General features: G+C 37.1%; 1 long non-coding RNA gene across 1 annotated transcript in view; it reads right to left on the reverse strand.

The window, feature by feature from the left end:
* The window catches only part of LOC143657846 (uncharacterized), a 36,776-nt gene extending 30,287 nt beyond the window's left edge, over positions 1-6,489 (reverse strand). Inside the window, exon 1 of the long non-coding RNA XR_013162970.1 lies at positions 6,199-6,489. This is a non-coding gene — a long non-coding RNA (uncharacterized LOC143657846). The remainder of the gene's footprint in view (positions 1-6,198) is intronic.
* Between the last annotated feature and the right edge of the window lie 9,620 nt (positions 6,490-16,109).

Raw genomic sequence — 16,109 nt, forward strand, 5'->3', positions numbered from 1 at the left:
ACTCATGCTGACCTGCCTCATCTGACCCATGATTCCAAACTTTTGTCTTTAACTGTTTGATGATGGCATACCAGTTGGATAGTTCAGCCCAGACATTTAGGGCCTCTACTTCAATTAGGTGATTATTAAAGTGTCCCTGTAAGTAGATTTGATTTCCTTATTAAGCACATAAATAACAATTATTAGGCACGTGGCTGGATCAGATAGGATAGCTTTACAGTTTCTGGAGTTGTATTCAGATTTGAAATCTTTCTTGCCTCATTAAGGGCGATGCAATGTTGGGCAAGTTGTTAACCTCTCCAACTCTTGGAGCCTTGTGTAAAAATTGGAGATAATAATAACCAACGTGTATAGCTGTCATGAGGAGTACATAAGATAATATCATTAAATTTCATAATCTACAGTGACTCAGTGCATGGTCGTTCTTGCAAAGTCCTCTCTCAAAAGCTCCAAAAGTCAAATACTCATTGTGGACAATTAAGTTGATTTCCCAATATGAACTCCAAGAAAATTCGTAAGATAAAGCTTTATCACATCAGGTTTTGCTCATCTTCAGATCGTTAGTTTTATTTTAAGTCCTCCTAGATTTCATTTATTTCAAGCCTCACAGCTGTTATCTTAGGTGGGGCTGCAAAAAATTTTTAAAACATCAGAAAATGAAATTTGGAAATAGCTACAAATAGCACTTTGGCAAAGTGTGCTTCTTTTTTCTCCTAAAAAATTCATGCATACATATGGAGAGTATTTCTTTTTCCTTAATCCTTTCCTGGTGTTAAATATCTTCAAGTAAACAGAAAAATATATAAATAATCTCCATCCATCACTTCTAAGTAGCAGAGAAATTGCAGGATATGTCACTCACACTTAAGTTGCAGTTGAGATTATCATTAAAAAAATGTAAAGCCACATTTATGATTATTAATACATCATAAATTGAAATAAATTTTGATGTTGTGAGTAGTGGTCCTATGTGTCAAAATGCAATATTTAAAAGTAATAAAACTATGTAGAGAAAACCTTGGGGATGCCTCAGTGCCAAAAAAAAAAACCACACAAAAATGTATACCCTACTCCCTCTTTAAGCACCCTCTTGTTTCCTCTTAAAATCTTTTGAAATTTGAAACATGCACCAAGGCAAGTTGACCCATATAGTCTCTAGTTAGTTACCTTTGATCCAATACAAAATTAAGCCCAACTGCCATAATTCTGTCCCTATAAGATGGACAATATCCCATCCAGGCTAACTTCCTTTTCATGTCTATAAAAAATGGTTGTCATCTGTTTTAGTATGCTAATGCTGCCAGAATGCAATATACCAGAAATTGAATGGCTTTCATAAAGAAAATTTATTAAGTTACAAGTTCAAAGTTCTAAGGCCATAAAAATGTTCAAACTAAGGCATCCAGAGTTTGTCAATTATTTAAGTCAATCCACCTTGACTCAATAAAGGCCGATGTGGGAAGGCACATGGCTGGCATCTGCCAGTCCTTTAGCTTCTGGTTTCAAACAGCTTTCCTGGGGCATTTTCTTTTTGCATCTCCAAAGGTCTTTGTCTGTGTCAGTTCTGAAGCTTTTTCAAAAATGGTTCCCTCTTAGAGGACTGCATTAAGTGGATTAAGACCTGTCTTATGTGGGCAGAGACACATCTCCATAGAAATCACCTAATTAAAAGGTTCCACCTAAACAATACGTCTGCCTCCACAAGACTGGGTCAGGAAAAAGAACATGGCTTTTCTCAGGTACATAACCATTTCAAGCCAGCACACCATCCTTTGAAGTCAAAAGCCTGCAGACAGGTGGTCCATTAATCGTGCATGACTGCAGCATGAAGGACTCTTGATACCCCCCCTAACCTCCACCTGATAAAACTTCTGCTTTTTATGTGTACTCACATTGCTACCTGTAACTTCCTCTGAAAATGAGTTGATCTGACAAAGGGCAGTCTGTTTGGGGGGAACTTTTTAAAACTTTTATTAAAGAAACTGTAGATTAAAAGAAAAATAATACAGACAAAACGGAGTCCCAATAAGACCCCTTCACATGTAGCTTTCTCTGTTATTAAGATTTTGTATTAACATGGTATCTTTGTTACAATCGATGAAACCATTATTGCAATTATACTATTAACTATAGTCCATAGTTTACATTGGGTTTTAATGTTTATTTAGCAGTCCTTTCAGTTTGTTTTCTTAATTTTATTCTGCTACCATATATATAACCTAAAATTTCCTCTTTTGATAATGAAATATGTACTTCAATAATATTAATTACATTCACAATGTTGTGCTAACCATGGTCATCCATTACCTATTGGTAATGTTTTCATTACTCCAAAATGGAATTCTGTATCAATTAAAGCATTAATTCCCTATTTCCTACCCCACCATGACCCCTGATAGCCTGTATTATAGTTTCTGACTCTGTGAATTTGCTATTCTAATTATTTCATATCTGTGAGATCATTCAGTAATTCTCCTTTTGGATCTGGCTTAGTTTACTCAATGGGATCTCTTCAAGGCTCATCTGTATTGTTACGTGTCATAATACCTTCCTTTTTACAACAGAAAGATATACCATCATAGGTATATGCCATATCTTCTTTATCCTGCGGACAGATTTGAGTTGCTTCCCATTTTTAGTAATTGTGAATAATGTCACTATGAACACTGATGTGCAAATATCTTTCTGAGTTCCTGCTTTCAATTCTTTGGGGGTATATACCTAGAAATGGGATTGTCAGGTCATATGGTAATTCTATACTTAACTTTCTCTGAAGTGCCAAATAGTTCTCCATAGTGGCTATAAAATTTTAAATTTCCACCAGTGATGGCTGAGGGTTCCTATTTCTACACATCCTCTCGAACACTATCTTTTTAATAGTACCTGCTTTAGTGGGTATGAAATGGCATCTCATTGAAGTTTCAATCTGCATTTCCCTAATGGCTAATGATGTTGAGAATCTTTTTATGTGTTTATGTCCATTAGCATATCTTCTTTCAAGAAATATCTATTCAAGTATTTTGTTCATTTTTAATTGGGTGCTTTTAGTTTTTGATTCAGTTGTAGCTTTTCTTTATATATTCTGAATATTAAACCCTTATCAGATATGTGGTTTCCAAATATTTTTTCACATTTTCTAGTTTGCATTTTTATTTCATGATGAAGTCCTTTAATGCACAGAAGTTTTAATTTCAATGAAATTCCATTTATCTTTTGCTGCTTATTCTTTGATGTAAAAGTCTAAAACACCATTGTCTAACACAGGTACTGAAGATGCTTCCCTGTGTTTTCTTCTAGGAGTTTTGGTTCTTATATTTAGATCTTTGATCCATTCCAAGTTAGATTTGTACATGTTATGAGGTAGAGGTCCATATTTGCTCTTCTTCTCAGTATGAATATCCAGTTTTCCAAACACAATTTAAGAGATTATTTCTTCTTCATTGAGTGGACTTGTCATCACTGTCAAAAACTAACTGGCCATGGATATAAGAGTATGTTTATCTCTGAACTTGAATTTGATTCCATTGGCTTACATGTCTGTCCTTGTGCCAACACTTGCTGTTTTGATCACGGTATATTTGTAATAAGTTTTAAAATTGGGAAGTGTGAGATCTACAACTTCATCATTATTTTTCAGGGTGGTTTTGGCTATTCAGAAGCTCTTAATTTTCCATATGAATTTGATGATTGGGTTTTCTATATTTGCAATGAAGCCTTTTGGAGATTTCATTGGGATTGTGTTAAATCTGTAAATTCCTTTAGGTAGAATTGACACCTTAACAATATTTAATTTTGCAATCCATGAACAGAGAGTGTCCTTCCATTTATTTAGGTCTTCTTTTAGCAATGTTTTATAGTTTTACCTATAAAAGTCTTTAAATCCTTGGTTAAGTTTATTCCTAGATATTTGAATCTTTTAGTTACTATTGTAAATAAAATATTTTCTTGATTTTCTCTTCAGATTGTTCACTACTATTGTACAGAAACCCTGTTGATTTTTGCATGTTATTCTTGCATCCAGCCACTTTTCTGAATTCATATATGAGTTCTAACAACTTTGCTGCAGATTTTTCAGGATTTTCTATGTATGTAGGATCATTCCATCTGCAAATAGTGAAAGTTTTACTTCTTCCTTTCCACTTTGGAAGGTTTTTATTTCTATTTATTGCCTAACTGCTCTAATTAGGGCTTCTGTCACAATATTGAATAACAGTGGTGCCAGTGGGCATCCTTGTCTTGTTCCAGATCTTAGAGGGAAAGCTTACAGTATTTCACCATTGAGCATAATATTAGCTGTGGTTTTTCATATATACCCTTTATCATTCGAGCAAGTTTCCTTCTGAACTATTCTTTCTTCTATTTTCTAAGTGTCTTTTATCAAGAAGAGGTGCAGGATTTTGTCAGATACCTTTACCGCGTTAATTGTCATGGTCGGGCATTCCACCCACCACTTTGTTCTGTCCACACAGTGTGTCAGATTCATTGGGATCCCTTTGTTGTGCCTCCCTTGCATACCTGGGATAAATCCCATTTGGTCTTGATATGTAATTATTTTAATGTGTTGTCATTGGATTAGGAATGCTAGTATTTTGTTCAGAATTTTTGCAACCTTATTTATAAGAATATTGGCTGTAATTTTCTTTTCTTGTAGTATCTCTATCTGGCATGGTATTATGATGATTTTGTCTCACAGAAGAAGTTAAGAAACATCCATCCTTTTCAGTTTTTCAGAAGAGGTTAAGCAGTATAGATGTTATTTCTTGCTGGAACTTCTGGTAAAATTCACCAGTGTAGCCATCTAGTCATGAACTTTTCTTTGTTAGGACAGTTTTACTTACTGATTAAACCTCATTGTTATTGGTCTTTGAGATCTTGAATTTCTTCTTGAGCTAGTGTATTCAATATGTATGTTTATAGAAATTGTTCAATTATCTAGGTTATCTAATTGGTTGTTTTACAGTTGCTCATAATATACTCTTATAATCTTTCCATTTCAGTGGGGCTACCAGTAATATTCCTTGTTTCATTTCTGATTTTAATTATTTGAATCATCCCTCTTTTTTATTGGTCTAAGTTAAATGTTTTATTTTATTTTATTGATCTATTCAAAGCACCAACCTTTGGTTTTGCTGATTTTCTGTATTTTTCTAATTCTATGTTTCATTTATATCCTATCTGGAATGATTTGGGGCTATGCCTTAAGAGACCCTGAACCTAGGATTATGACATGGTCCCTTTAACCCAAGAAATATAATGTTTCACTAGAAACTAGACAGACAGCAATGGCCACTTTGTTGGGCTCAGTTTGTAGTTTGTATGTCTAGTTTACTTTCCTATGTCTAGTTCACCTGTTACTTTCCTGAGACAGGAGCATTCTACAGAACAAGATCTCCTCTAGAGATATCACTTTTCCCCAAGTACCCCAAGGTTTTAGTGACATAAGAACTCACTCCACTCAAGGCACAAATTTCTAATGGCCTAAAGGGTCAAACAAAGGTGATTGTTGGTTAAAAGGGAAGAAGATATAGATAACAAAAAATTGATGATGGTTACTGTATCAGTCAGGGTTCTCTAGAAAAACAGAACCAACAGAAGATATCTATAAATATGAGATTTATAAAACTATCTCACACGACCATGGAGAATTACTTTCTTTCACCTCACCAGCGTCTTTGCCTCTCAGACAAGCTTAATTTTGCCCTTGCCTGGGGTAGTTGGACCCTGAGAAGCCTTGCAGCTGTACGCAAAGAGGAGTCAAGCCATTGAAACACAGCCACAAAAAAGAAAAGAAAAAAAATTCCTTTTCAGAACAGGGCCTCCATTCCTCAGGTTTGCCAATCAAGAGCTTAAATTGGTATGCCGCTCTGTGTATCTCCAGGTCTTACATGCCCCCTCCTTTCCTTCAGCACCCAGACCTTTTCAAATATTTTGTGCTGTCCGATCTGAAAACACCTCTGTTTTTTTTTCCCCATCAGCCCTGCCCCCTCTGCATCAGGGCAAAATCCAGCCATCTCAGCTTTTATTCCAGGTTCAGCTGAGGTGGGGGTCTATTTTTAGTTGTCAGAATTTGTTAGTTAATTCCACAATTGGAGCTTGGTTGAGCTCAGCTCCTTGCTGTTAGTAAAGTCCCTTTCCTTTCCCCTCTGAGAAGCAGCCTGTGGGGGAGGGGAGCCGGCCTCCACGGCTTGGGGGACTCACGGTTCTGGGTGGGATCACAGTTGGTCCCTCTTGTCCAGACTGGTGTACACTGTGTGTCCAGTCACTGACATGACCCCAGCAGTTGTTCTGTGCTGTTCCTGGCTATTTACTAGCAGCTCTGGAGGACAAACAATTCCACACCTCACTAAGCCACCATCTTGGGACGATTTCTGCATTAGCTTTAAGAACATGATCTTCTGGAGCCCATTCAGTTTCAAACTATCACACCATCCTAGAAGCTCAAAGTCCTTCTGGTTTTGCAAATGATGCAACTTCCTTGCTGGAGCAAAACATATGATGTCCCAAATAAAATGCTATAACCTGGAAATTTGACAAAAGCTAAGTAGACCAATAAAAGAATGCTCTCCAAAGCCTTATTAATGCATTTTTTCTTGTATTACAGAAAAGCAAAGCAACTTTTAAGTCACACTGTTGGTCAGTAGTTACATTGTTGGCCAGTAGTCACATTGTTGGCCAGTAGTCATGATCTGTATTGTTATCAGCTGATAAAACTACTTCTGTTTAAGTCAGCATGAAGTTCCAGCATGCACTAAAGGAAAACTCACTGTGTTTGTTAAAATAATTTAATTTTAGATTGTTTTTAAAATGTGCTTCCTAGTAGAATGAAAACTACATGATTGAAAGTAAACAATTCTATCTATGGTGTTTTCAGAAAAGTCAGCAGATTTTAAAGTGGTAGTAACAAGAGCCAAATTCTTGCTAAGGGTCGGTTACAAAGTATTTGTCACATTGTTACAGAGTAATACCATTCTAGAAGCAAATGAACATTTTAGTTCAAATTGAGCAGTCAGGCTTTATGCCATTGGTTGTTTTTGGAACTTTCTTCATTCTGGATCTCTGTGGATTAATCCAATTTGAAGGAATCCTGTTTTAATGTATTCATCAAAGAGTCATAGCTTAAACAGGGCTTATGTCAAGTAACCCATTATTTTCCAATATCCAAATACTCTTAGCACTGTACAAAGACTTTTTTATATTAACACTATGTTTCTGAATTCTTGGTTCCTTATTTTGGTTTAAGGATACTCTTCCTGTAGTGGAGAATATGTAGATTCTTTGGTACAATTTGGCCAACAATTGTTTCAAACCCCATAGAAAAATAGTTGCGCAGGCCAAGTTTCCTTTCACTAAAGATATAGAGTATCAGCTAATTGCAACCCAATATCAGCTAATTGTTAATGCCAAGGCAGCTGACATCTTTGACTCTTTCCTATAAAGGAGCAAGGGGAAGCAGGGATGATAAATTGTTGCACTTAGAATAATAGCCACACTCCTCTTAATGCCTGCATGATCCCAGTTAGCTCTCTCTTCTACTTTATACTACTTTTCTTTTTGTTCAGACTGTAACAGCGTTTTCTTAGATCCTTAGATAAAGCTACTAATTCTTGCCTTAGGACTGTGCACGTGATGTTGAGCCTACTTCAAATGTCCATACTCCGTATTTTGCATGCATCTTTCCAGCCCCTCTTTAAATGAATGGTACCTTTCAGAGAAGCCGTCCCTGGATTCCCTACTACAATGGGTTTACCCATACAGTACACCTCTTACCACCATTATTTTCTACCCCAATAGTTCACTACCTTAACACTTTATAATGGTTTAATATAGTTATTAATTTATTTTATTTCTTTGCACTTGACTTTGAAGTCAAGTTATCTTGTTATGACTTTGAAGTCAAGTGCAAAGACAGTCCTGTCTAGGAAGACAGGGACTGTATTGTACTTATTCAATTTTGTTTCACCAGTAACTACACAGTACCGGGCATACAGAAAGGAAAATCAATGAGTGAATGAATGATTGGAATCATATAGCCAAACACAAAATATTAAAGACAGCAGTTACTCTATGACAAATATTATTGCTTATGAATTTAGATTATAAAATTTGTTAAAAAGTACTAGACCTTGTGTTAAGACAGAGCTGTCTTTCAAGTAAGGTGGTGGAGTAGGATAGGCTAAGTACACACCTGCTTCAAGGAACAGCTAGAGAAGTGACAGGAAAGTGACTGGGATAGCAATTCCAGGATGTGAGTGACCTGGGAGAGTGTTTTGCACTACAGAGGGAGGCCCTGAATGCAAAAGCTGAAGACTTGAGACACAGAGAATTGGAGACCATCTTGCTAGTACAAACAGCCCAGTGTGCCCCTTTCAAAATGGAAGCCCAGAGGGCTCAGGAATGCATGGACAGGGAGATAGGGACAAGGAAGTAAGCCAAGCTGCATTCTTTCAACATATTACTGTTACATGTGCTGCTCCTACCCAGTGTCTTCCCCCATACCCCACCTACCTGAACTCTGTCACTGGCCCCCCTCTGTGTTCCAAGCACCCCTGCCCAGACTCCCACACCCCCAGCCCACGTGTCTCCACCTCACACCCCTGCCCTGCACATGTGTGCATGTCTGCCATAGCCTGACCCACATCTCCCAAACAAGCACATAGTCTTGCCCACCCCTTCCAAAACCCATGCGCTGTAGCCCAGCCCCTCCCTGAGCCTTGCAGGTAGTCACCTGCACATCTGGGCTCTGGGAACTCACCTTCATGCCTGGGTTACACCTGCTCATCCAGTCACCCATACATTCACCAGCACTTGCACACCCACAACAGGGTTCCACCCAGCTGACACTACCCACCCCTGACCCACATTCTGCAACCCCTACAACCTGTGCCCTATCCCTACATGCTCGCACATCTGCATCCTGGTCTCTCTGGACCCCTCTCCCTATACAAGGAGACACCTGTGCCTTGCACTCCCTGTGCCCAGACCTCTGTGTCCCATACCCCACACCATGATACCCATGACCTTCACACTCTATGTTCCCACCCACATCCTGCCTACACACCAGCCCCTGTGTATACACACAGCACCCCCGCTCCCCCAGTCAGTTCTTGCTGCACCCTACCTCTGTATCCCCTACACGGCACCTTGCTCCTATGCTCCAAGGCCTGCATCAGCTGCAACCCACCGCCAGAGCCCCTGCATCACACCTCCACAACCCTGTACCCACACTACATGCTCACAGCATAGTGCCCTGGACCCAAGCCTATACCTGGGCAGAACCTGTCACTGCACTGTTGTGCCCCGCCCTACACCCTGTATCCTGTTCCACATCCATCTCCTAAATGCAAACCTTTAGACCATGGAAGGAAATCAACTTCTGAGTAACCTGGTCAAGATATTTACATGCATGGCAGGCAACAGAAGATCACTAAGCACATCAAGACACAGGCAAATATAGCCCAGCTGAATGACCAAATTAAAACACCAGAGGAGACACAGACTTTGAAATAACTAAACGAAGTTCATATAAAACTACTAAATAAAATCAATGGGATGACTAATGATATTAAAGGAAATCAAGAAGATACTACAAGAGCATAAATAAGAATTTGAAAGAATAAATAGAAAAATAGCAGATATCATAGAGATTGAAGGTGCAGCAGAACAAATAAAAAAATACTAGAGACACACAACAACAGATTTGAAGAGGTAGAAGAAAGAATAAGTGAACTAGAGGACAGGACAACTGATTCTGATCACATGAAAGAGCAAATGGAAAAATTTAAATTGGATCTTAGGGTACAGATGGACAAAACAAAGCACATAAATATAAGAAGCATCAGCGTCCCAGAGAGAGAAGAGAAGAGTAAAGGGCTAGGAAGAGTAGTTGAGAATATAATGGGGGAAAACTTCCCAAATTGTATAAAGGACATAAATATGAAAATCAAAGAAGCCCAATGAACTCCAAATAGAATATAGCCAAATAGGCCTTCCCTAAGACACATATTAATCAGTCTGTTAAATGTTAAAGAGAAGAAAATTCTGAAAGCAGCAAGAGAAAAACAATGTACTACATACAAGAGAAATCACATATGACTAAATTCAGACTACTCAATTGAAATTATGGAGGAAAGAAGTCACACATATGATATATTTAAGATCCTGAAAGAGAAAGACTTCCAGCCAAGAATTCTGTACCTAGCCAAATTGTCCTTCAAAACTGAGGGAGATTAAAATTTTCATAGACAAACAAATCCTGAGATAATTTGTCAACAAGAGAGTGCCCCTACAAAAAATGCAAAAGGGAATTCAGCTAGCTGAAAAAAAAAGAAGACAGGAAAGGGGAGTCTAGAGAAGGACACAAAATTGAGAGTACCATAAGGGTAACTTAGAGGATAAAAAGAGAAAGACAGAAAAGAATATATAGTTCTGACAAATAAAATCCAATGGGTAAGATGATAGATTCAAGAAACACCTTTACAATAGTAACTTTGAATGCTGACAGATCAAACTTATCAATTAAAAGATACAGATTGGCAGAATGGATTAAGAAATATTATCCAGGTATACGCTGCTTACAAGAGACTCATCTTAGACAGAAGGATATAGATAGACTGAAAGTGAAAGGATGGAAAAAGATGTTCCATGCAAGCTATAACCAAAAGAAATCAGGAGTAGCTATAATAATATCAGACCAAATATACTTCAAATGTAAAGACATCATAAGAGAGGAAAGAGACTATATATTATTTAAAGGGTCAATTAACCAAGAAGAAATAAGAATTTTAAATGTTTTGCTCCCAATCAAGGAGCCCCAAAGTACATGAAATAGACATTGGCAAAAATGAAGGGAGCTATAGATGTTTCAAAAATAATAGAAGGAGGCTTCAGTACACGATTGCCCTCTATAGATAGAACAAGAGACAGGAGATCAACAAGGAAGAGAGAAGTTAAACAATTTGACAAATGAATTAGACCTAACAGACATATATAGATCATTACAATCCAAAACATCAGGATGTACATTCTTCTCTAATGCTTATGGAACATTCTCCAGGGTAGATCATATGCTGAGGCACAAAACAGATTTTTATAAATTTGAAGACATTGAAATTATGAAAAGAACTTTCTCTGATCACAATGTAATGAAGTTGGATCTCAATAACCACCAAAGAATGAGAACTTTCACACATCCATGGAGATTAAATAACACACTCCAAAACAACTAGTGGGTAAAAGAAGAAATTGTTAGATAAAGAGGTAGCTCTCTGGACACAAATTAAAAACAATACAGCACATCAGAAATTATGGGATGTGGCAAAGGCTGTGCTGAGAGGGAAATTTTAGTCCTAAATGCCTAAAATAAGAAACATAAAGAATAAAAATTGAGGACTTAACTGCTCAAGTGGAGGAACTTGAGAAGAACAGAAAATTAATCCCAAAGCAAATAGAAAAGAAATGCCATGGATTAAAGCAGAGCTAAATGAATGGGAGAACAAAAGAACAACAGAAAGAATCAATAAAACCAAAAGTTGGTTCTTTGAGAAAATTAACAGAATTGATGGACCACTAGCAAGGCTGACAAAGAAAAAAAAGAAAGAGGATGTAAATCAACAAAATCAGAAATTTGACAGAGGTCATTACAGACCCTGAAGAAATAAAATAAAATCATAAGAGGATACTATGAACAACTATGTGCCAACAAACTAGACAATCTAGATGAAATGAACAAATTCCTAAACACACAAACAAGCTGAACTGACTCAAGAAGACATAGAAAATCTCAACAAACCAATCACAAGTAAAGAGATTCAATCAGTCATCAAAAACGTTCCTACAAAAAAAGCCCAGGGCCAGATGGCTTCAGAGGGGAATTTTATCAAACATTCCAAAAGGAATTCACACCAATCCTGCTCAAACTTTTCCAAAAAATTGAGGAAAAAGGACATTATTAACTCATTTTATGAAGCTAACATCATTTTAATACCAAAACTTGGTAAAGATGCTGTAAGAAAGGAAAACTACAGACCAATCTCCCTAATGAACACAGATGCAAAAATTCTCAACAAAATGCTAGCAAATCCAATTCAGTAGCACATTGAAAGACTTATACACCACAACCAAGTGGGGTTTATACCAGGAATGCAAGGATGGCTCAACACAAGAAAATCATAATGTAATACATTAACAAACTGAAAAAGGAAATATCACATGTTTATTTCAACTGATGCTGAAAAAACATCAAAGAAAATTCAACAATTTTCTCTAATAAAAATTCTTCAAAAAGTAGGAATCAAAGGTAACTTCCTCAATATAATAAAAGGGCATATATAACAAAGCCATAGCCACCATCGTACTTAATGAAGAGAGATTGAAAGCTTTCCCCCTAAGATCAGAAATCAGACAAGGATGCCCTCTGTCACCACTGTTATTTAACATTGTACTAGACGTTTTAGCCAGAGCAATAAAGCAGGAAAAAGAAATAAAAGGCATCCAAATTGGAAAGAAAAAAAATAAAACTTTCATTATTTGCAAATGACATGATACTATACTTGGAAAATCCTGAGAAATCTAGAACAAAGTTACTTGAGCTAATACACAAATTCACCAAGATAGAGGGATATAAAATTGACATGCAAAAATCAGTGATGCTTTTATACACAAGCAATGATCTAACTGAGGAGTCCGTTTAGGAAAAAAATTCCATTCAAAATAATAACTAAATGAATCAAGTATCGAGGAATGAACTCAACTAGGGATGTAAATGATTTGTACACAGAAAACATAACATTGCTAAAAGAAACCAAAGAAGATCTAAATTGGTGGAAAGACATTCCCTGCTCATGGATAGGAAGGTTAAATGTAATGAAGATGTCAATTCTACCAAAACTGTCTACAGATTCAATCCAGTACCAACTAAAATTCCACCAACCAACTTTGAAGACTTGAAAAGCTAATTACCAAATTAATCAGGAAGGGATTAAAGCAGCCTTAAAAAGAGTAATGAAGTGGGAGGATGAACACTTCCTGATTCAAAACTTACAAAGCCACAGTGGTCAAAAACAGTATAGCACTGGCACAAAGATATAAGTATTGACCGAAGGAATCAAATCAACAGCACAGAAATAGACCACCAAATCTATAGTCAACTGATCTTTAACAGCCCCCTAATGCACTGAATTGGGAAAAAATAGTCTTTTCAATAAATGGGCATGGTAAAACAGGCTTTCAATAGCCAAAAGAACGAAAGAGGACTCTTAACCTTACACCCTATTCAAAAATTAACTCAAAGTAGATCAAATACTTAAATATGAGGGCTTGTATAAAGCTCCTAGAAGAAACTGTATGGAAACATCTTCAAGACCTGGTATAGGAGGTGGCTTCCTAAATTTTCCTATCCAAATCATAAGCAACAAAAGAATAACTAGATAATTGAAAACTCTTCAATATCATATGCTTTTGTCCATCAAAACATGTTGTTAAAGAGGTGAAAGAGCCAGTCAACTCAATGGGAGAAAATATTTGGAAAACACACATCAGATTAAGGTTTGATATTCTGTCTACATAAAGAAATCATACAACTCAAGAACAAAAGAACAAACAACCCAATTACAAAATGACTAAAGATGTGAATAGACATTTTTCAGAAGAGCAAATACAGATGGCTCAAAAGCATATTAAGAGATGCTCATTTTCATTAGCTATAAGGGAAATGCAGTTCAAGACTACAATGAGATACCACCTCACACCTATAAGGATGGCTGTTATTAAACAAACAGAAAACTACAAATGTTGGCGAGGGGGTGGGCCATGGTGGTTCAGCAGGCAAGAATTTTCAAGACCCAGGTTCGATTCCCGGTGCCTGCCCATGATTTAAAAAAAAATGTTGGCAAGGATGTGGAGAAATTGGGATACCTATGAACCTGGTGGGCGGGAATGTATAATGATGCAGCCTGTATGGAAGACATTTTGTCAGTTTCTTAGGAAACTAAATATCAGTTTGCTCTTTGACAAGGCAATACCTCTATTTGGTATATACCCAAAAGAGCTGAAAGCAGTAACATAAACAGATGTTTGCACACCAATGTTCATAGAAGCATTATTCACATTGACAAAAGATAGAAACGATCCAAGTGCTCATCAACAGATAAGTGGATTAACAAAATGTGGTATATACATAAGATGGAATATTATGCAGCAGTAACAAGAAATGATATGACAAGATGGATGAATCTTGAGGACATAATGCTGAATGAAATAATCCAGATACAAAATAATAGATACTGTATGGTTCTATTTTTATGATCAAGATAAAATCAGAGGTTTATAATACAGAATATAAGGGACCTAAGGAGACATGGAAGCTAGAGATGGGTGAATTGTTGGCTAATGAGGTTGAAATTAAATATAAGGGAATAGATAGAAGTGAAGGTGGTTCACTAGTGGGTCTGTAAGTAATATTACCACACTGAAGGTGAACATGATTGAAATGGGATGTATAGACCAATGTTTCCCATTGATTGACACTATAATTATAAATAATGAATCTTGTCCAGAGTGTATAAGTTTGGGGTATAGGGGGAAAACTGCTATTGCAGGCTATGGGCTATGTTTAACAGGAAAACATCAATAGTGCCACAGCAACACCAGGGCTAAATAACGAGGGGAGGGACAAGGATTAAGTGGAGGGAAAATTAGATTTTCTATTTGGTGAGTGTGTGTTTATTGGTTATCTTTCTCTTGGAAACAATGAAATTATCTAAAATTGAGTGTTGATGGACTGATGACTTTGGACATTATGCATGATGTCAAATGAATGGAGGTGGCTGAAGGAGAGGTAGATTGGTGAATGATGGTATACACACATGATTGAATAGTACATTGCTAAGAGAAGAATGATGTTATGAGGGATGCAACATTTTGAATGAACCTGTGGGACGTTTGGTGAGACAAAATAAGCCAAAACCAAAAGAGCAATTATTGTATGCTCTCATTTAGGAAATACTTATAAGAAAACATGGGTCTAGATTGTAAGCTCTTAGAGCAGTCCAATTTAGTCTGGTGTGGTAATTCTTATTTCTGTATTTTGAGAGGCTGTATTATATGTGTATAACCTGGTATTTAGAGATATGAATGAAGACAGGTTGGGATTAAGATAATTCAGAATACAGGATAGTCATGGTCAGGTTCATGTGTCAACTTGACCAAGTGATGGTAACCTGTTTGTCTGGTTGGGCAAGTGCTGGCCTGTCTGTTGCAATGAGGACATTTCATAGAATTAAATCATGAGCACATCAGCTACATCCACAGCTGATTCTATTTGTAATCAGCCAAAGGGGAATGTCTTCTTCAATGAGTGATGTTCACTCTAATCACTGGAACCCTTCTAAGGAGAATTCAGAAGAGACAGGCTCTCTTCCTGCTTCAGCTGGGGAGACTGTCCTGTGGAGTTCATCCAGATCCTCCATCGAAATTGTCGACTTCGCAGCCTGCCCTGTGGATTTTGGACTCTGCATTCTTGTTGATCACATGAGACACTTTTATAAATTCTATATTTGCAAGTGTTTCCTGTTGATTCTGTTTCTTTAGGGAACCCTAACTAATACAACTTGGTACCAGGAGTGGTTCTTAAGAAACAGAATCTTAAAAATGGGTGTCTATGAATGGTTTTCTACTCTGACTGGACTCAAAGGCACTAAGGACTCTGATTCCCATAATCAGAATGACACTCCCAATCCGTAGAATGAGTTGGCAAAAGAGAGTCAAAATATCACCATTTGATTCTCCTAATGCTTCACTTGTACGAAGCCAGGCTCTGGGGGATAATGTTTTTGACACCTTTATAGAGTTTTGTGGAAATAAGAGGTATAGTGATGTTGGTTGATTGTTGATAGATACACTGGATACATTAGGGAGTGAAAGGGATGGGCTTAAGTCTTCAAACGAGAAGCTTAAGCGCCATCTGACAGATGTAAAAGTTTCTATGAGTATTCTGAAGGAAAATCTTATTTCCTGTAGCCGCAGACTTGAGATCTCTGAAAATCAGACTAAGAATCTTATTGTTAGAGTAGTAACTTTACAGCATACACTGAAATCTCAATGTTCCATGGTGT

The sequence above is a fragment of the Tamandua tetradactyla genome, chromosome 15 (assembly GCF_023851605.1).
Source record: "Tamandua tetradactyla isolate mTamTet1 chromosome 15, mTamTet1.pri, whole genome shotgun sequence".
In the NCBI taxonomy this organism is placed as follows: domain Eukaryota; kingdom Metazoa; phylum Chordata; class Mammalia; order Pilosa; family Myrmecophagidae; genus Tamandua; species Tamandua tetradactyla.